The 5,842-nt window shown below is 41.5% G+C and overlaps 1 non-coding gene across 1 annotated transcript; it reads right to left on the bottom strand.

Annotated features, from left to right (window-relative positions):
- Positions 1–4,596: 4,596 nt before the first annotated feature.
- Positions 4,597–4,668, bottom strand: TRNAE-CUC (transfer RNA glutamic acid (anticodon CUC)). Its single transcript has one exon. It is a non-coding gene; the product is annotated as a tRNA-Glu (tRNA).
- Between the last annotated feature and the right edge of the window lie 1,174 nt (positions 4,669–5,842).

Here is a 5,842-nt window from a genome sequence, read left to right as displayed (position 1 = left end):
CAGTATTCCAGATGAGGTCTGACCAAAGAGTAGTAGAGGGCAATAATGACTTCATATGATCTAGACTGTATGCTTCTGTTAATACAGCTTAGAATTGCATTTGCCTTTTTTGCTGCTGCATCACACTGTTGACTCATGTTCAGTTTATGATCTATTAGTATACCCCAGTCTTTTTCAGACGTGCTGTTGCTTAGCCCTATTCCTCCCATTCTGTATATGCTGTTGTCATTTTTATTGTCCAGATGTAGTACGTTGCATTTCTCCCTGTTAAAAACCATTCTGTTAGTTGCTGCCCACTGCTCCAGATTATTTATATCTTTTTGAATCCTCTCTCTCTTCTCTAGTATTGCATTTTATTGCAATGTAGTGGTGACCAAAAATACATAATTCTGGCAATTTGACTTTTTTTTTCTTGTTACACCATTTAGCGATTGGAATAATTATTTTTTTATTGATATATCGGGCTATTCTGAATGCAGCGATACCAAATATGTGTATGTTTGATTTTTTTTCATTGTTTTATTTTGAATAGGGAGAAAGGGGGGTGATTTTAACTTTTATATTTTTTATTTTAATATTTAAAAAAAAAAAAATGTGTTTACTTTTTGCATGCTTCAATAGTCTCCATGGGAGACCTGAAGCTGCAGTTGCATGATCATCTTTGCTACACACAGGTGATGATCAGATCGCCTGTGTGAAGCAGAAATGCTCACTTGCTATGAGCGCCGACCACCGAGTGGCACTCATAGCAATCTGGCTATGACAGCCATAGAGGTCTGCTGGAGACCTTTGATTGTCATGCCAACCCATCGGTGACCCGCGATCACGTGAAGGGGTCACCGATGGGTGGGATTTCCAGTCCGCTTACCGGAAGCGTGAGTTCAATGCCGCTGTCAGAGATTGACAGCGGCATTTAACAGGTTAACAGCCACGGGTGTAACACGATTACACCCGCGGCTGTTAGAGGCACATGTCAACTGTTTAAAACAGCTGACATGTGGCGGGAAAGATGTGGGCTCAGCACCGCAGCCCACATCAAAGGGAGGGATTCCGACGTTGGCGTATTATTGCGCCCAATGTCAGGAATGGGGTTAATGACCACGAATACGACTTAAAACTGTCCTGCGATATAAGGCAATAGCATCCCCCGACCGGTGACAATCCAGCAGCTATCAGCTGTACACTATAGCTGACAACTTGCTGCATCAGCCACGATCAATGTTATCACTGACCACAGCCGTTTAACCCCTTAAATACTGCTGTAATTAGTGACTATAGCATGTAGATGGTTAACAGAGTGTGGGGGCTCCCTTTTTAACCCCACCGGGACCCTGAGATCTTGATTGTGTGGTCCTGATGTTTGCCATGGCAATTCATGGCCAAATAATGGTCTTAAACTCTTCCAGCTATAGTGGCCTGTACAGAAGTTAGAAACATTTAGATGGTAGATTTAGATCATTCCTGTTTTATCACTTTGCATTAGTAACTGAAAAGCACCTGAGAGGTTAATAAACTACCTAAAAAAATTTTTTGAATATGTTGAGGGGTGTGGTTTTTAAAATAGTAACACTTTGGGGGATTCCAATATATAGGACCCCTAAAGTCACTTCAAAGCTGAATTGGTCTCTAAAAAAAATAATTTTTGTAAATCTCATTGAAAAAAAAGAAAAAATACTGCTATATTTTTAAACTTTTTAAAATGTCAACAAAATAAAACAACATTTTACAAATACTGCTGATGTAAAGCAGAAATTAGGGAAATGTTATTTATTAATGTTTTGCTATGGTATGACTGGATTAAAGGGATAATCATTCAAAGTTTGAAAGTTGCTATTTTTTTTTATTATTTTTGCTATTTCTGATATTTTATTTATAAATAAACATATGAACCTAAGTTTACCATTATCATAATGTGTCACGAAAAAACAAATCTTCAAATCGATGGGATATTTTGAAGAATTCCAGAGTTATTGCTACATAAAGTGACAATGAACATACTGACAGAATGGTTTATTAAACCCAGTCAAGAAGTGTATAGTTATTTAAAACCAAAACCTTTATTCACATGTAACAATACAAAAAATGTTAAAACAGTGCCTCACAATCAAATACAATTATAAATGCCAAGGAAAGCAGCAAAGTTTGTAGGTATAATCCCCAATAGTTTCATATCAATCACCAAATAGACTTTTTCCCGTGGTTTATACCATTAATTGCTACCATTATCATTACTGGTGATTATATAGAAGCCCTATGTAATGTGGACAGACCAAGCCCTCATTGATCAAATCATGGTCCATACAAAGGGAAATGCTAAGGGCTGACTACAATTCTTAATATAGAGCATACGGGAAGCAACCAAATATTGCACCTAGTCCCTATCATACAATCACTTGCCCTACTTACTTAGTCCCTCGCAGAAAGCTCCCACCATCAGAAGAAAATATCCCCCGAAACACCACTCCTTGTAAAGTCCACCACATCGTGCAGGCAATGTATCTGATGAACCATCATGTAAAACATTATGGGCCACCTGCCCGATACATATTACCTGAATCACTACTCCTCCGCTTCGTGGCACGCTGCACCTTGACTTGGGTGCCGGAGAGGTAAGTATATCCATATATATCCATATACTCACCTCTCCGGCGGCCCCTGGACCTTACCGCTGTAACCGGGAGCCTCCGTTCCTAAGAATGAGCCCGTGAAGGACCTTCGATGACGTCGCGGCTGACGTCGCGGCTTCTGATTGGTCACGTGAGCAGTCACATGAGAGGTCACGTGACCAATCAGAAGTCGCGACGTCATCGAAGGCCCTTCACGCGCTCATTCTTAGGAACGGAGGCTCCCGGTTACAGCGGTAAGATCCAGGGGCCACCGGAGAGGTGAGTATATCCATATTTTTTATTTTAATTCTTTATTTTACACATGAATATGGTTCCGATACCGATTCCCGATACCACAAAAGTATCGGAACTCGGTATCGGATTCCAATACCGCAAGTATCGGCCGATACCCGATACTTGCGGTATCGGAATGCTCAACACTACTTACTATGCCTGAAAATGGCAAAATGCAAACCAGGGAAGGAGTCTATCGAATATACTGTCGTCATTGGCCACAAACATCTTATGAGGGGGTGGAGAGGTGCACTCTCTTTAGGAGGTGATGAGGTGCACTCTCTTTAGGGGGTGATGAGGTGCACTCTCTTTAGGGGTGATGAGCTGCAATCTCTTTAGGAGGTAATGAGGTGCACTCTCTTTAGGAGGTGATGAGGTGCACTCTCTTTAGGGGGTGATGAGGAGCACTCTCTTTAGGGGGTGATGAGGTGCACTCTCTTTAGAGGTGCTGAGGTGCACTCTCTTTAGGAGGTAATGAGGTGCACTTTCTTTAGGAGGTGATGAGGTGCACTCTCTATGAGGTGATGAGGTGCACTCTCTAGGAGGTGATGAGGTGCACTCTCTAGGAGGTGATGAGGTGCACTCTCGAGGTGATGAGGTGCACTCTCTTTAGGAAGTGATGAGGTGCACTCTCTTTAGGAGGTGATGAGGTGCACTCTCTTTAGGAGGTGATGAGGTGCACTCTCTTTAGGAGGTGATGAGGTGCACTCTCTTTAGGAAGTGATGAGGTGCACTCTCTAGGAGGTGATGAGGTGCACTCTCTAGGAGGTGATGAGGTGCACTCTCTTTAGGAGGTGATGAGGTGCACTCTCTTTAGGGGGTGAAGAGGTGCACTCTCTCTAGGAGGTGATGAGGTGCACTCTCTTTCTGTTTACTTAGCTGCCACATTTGCTATTCACTGAGCAGCTGGAGGAATAAATCGATCTATTCAGTAAATTTTTTGTTGAAAACTGTTATTGCATAGTGTATTGCATATTTACAATTTATTAAAGTTTTCTGTGTTCTAAAGTTGTATTCCAATAAATATATTTTATGTTCTATCTAAATAGCTTGATTAATGTATCATAATGGTGATTAAAAGCCTGATGTTACCATTTTACTACAGCAAATGTATCACTTAAACATGAGCCGTGTATGAAGGAGCCGGTGTCAAAGAAATTGAGGAGTTGGAGTCGGAGGTTTGACTTACCGACTCCACAGCCCGTGTTCTTTTTGGTCATTTTTTTCCATCTTTTTTTCCTTTTGCATATGTAAAACTAGTGAGAGGCTTCCAAGCAGAAGCTGCCTTAAGAATGGACAGGCTACATTTCTTAACCCCTTCACATCTTTGGAAACCTGAAGCAGCTAAAAGAAGTTCAAAAGTCGGAACCTATTATCAGCAAGTTGTTTTGACATTTCATATACTCATTCTATTTTACATTAATAGAGCGCTGTTTCAGGTTGGCTATAGAGCGTACCCACCTGAAAAAGACATTGTGTGCACATACCCTAAGTGGTTAGAGAGGGAAGAAGGATTCTGAATGAGTCCGTCACTGCCCTCTCATCTTTGCGACCATTAACTACTCAATAGACATCTGTCTTTCCTCATCCTCCACTCTCCGTTGGTGTAAAGTAAGCCATCTGGGTGACATGAAACATTAGACCTTGACAGTCCAAAAAAAACAAAACAATCAACTAAAGGAGCAAAACAACTATGTTCCCTGACCGGGAATCAAACCCGGGCCACGGCGGTGAGAGCGCCTAATCCTAACCACTAGACCACCAGGGAAGTTAATGAGAAACTTGCATATGCCCTTTTTGAGGTCTAATGAGTTCACATTATGGCACCATAAAGGCTATACTCCCATGTGTCATATTTTTACAAAATTTCAGCTGAAACCAACAATGAAAACTCACATTTAAATACATACCATTTGTGTATGACTTTCCACTTTTCTATTACTGTTAGGGTATGTTCCATGGCAGAACAATCAACAGCTCATTACATTACTAATAAATTAGACAAGATTTTAACAAAATATTTTTGCTCATTGCGTTAACATGCCAGTATCATCCCATTGTATCAGCCCCTACAATTTATACATTTAAATAACCCTTGGAGGACAAAGACACAGGTTAAATGAACAATCCATGTTTGTTAATATGTTGAATGTCTGATAATTACCCATTGTACCAGCATTGCAGTTGATTATTCTACAAAATCTTGAAGGACAAAATATACAGGTTAATTGAACACTTGAACAAAGAGGGATTATCTCCTCCCACCTTTCCCCAATCCTGTGGAAAAATGCCTGAATAAGAGCTGTAAACTCTAAAAGGGGATCTGCCTCTTTTTCCAGACTCTACAGGACAGCAGCCAAGGCACCATGGCACCATTCCTCCAACAGGAGGAATACAGATTTGCTCCACTGCCCATCACTGAACCCACGGAGATGTTTGGAGAACCCAGGTTGGGACAATCAGGTCACCTGGCTGCATATCTCAATGTACTCTGTCCTAAACTTGCCGCTACCTCATCTCTGTGGGTGCCCGCCAAAAGTGGGGCGCCACTAGTTGGCGCAGTTGGCCCTGGAAGCCCCGAAGTCGTAGATGTTCTATTTTCTGGCAAGCCGACGGAAGTGTGAGACTCTGTCATTTGCACCATATTACATACTTGCTGGGACTGTCCTATATGTTATTGACTGTGATCCAATAAAGTATCACACCTTTGCATTACCCTCACCCTTTGTTGTCTGAGTAGTATTCTGTTCACGGGAAGAAGTACGAACGTTCAATGAGATGAGTCCTGGTCCATGCAGTCTTTCTAAAGACTGCAAGGCCAGCGGATGAGAGCACCCACTGACCCTCTATTATAATAAATAATAATAATAATTAACTAAGTCACTCAGCCCTGAGCTAACTGAGACGACACTACTTTTATCTCTTTCATCAGGCCTCTGTCT

The sequence above is a fragment of the Ranitomeya variabilis genome, chromosome 5, assembly GCF_051348905.1.
Source record: "Ranitomeya variabilis isolate aRanVar5 chromosome 5, aRanVar5.hap1, whole genome shotgun sequence".
NCBI lineage: Eukaryota > Metazoa > Chordata > Amphibia > Anura > Dendrobatidae > Ranitomeya > Ranitomeya variabilis.
The sequence above is the reverse complement of the archived record's forward strand: the minus strand, read 5'-3'. Positions and strand labels throughout refer to the sequence as shown.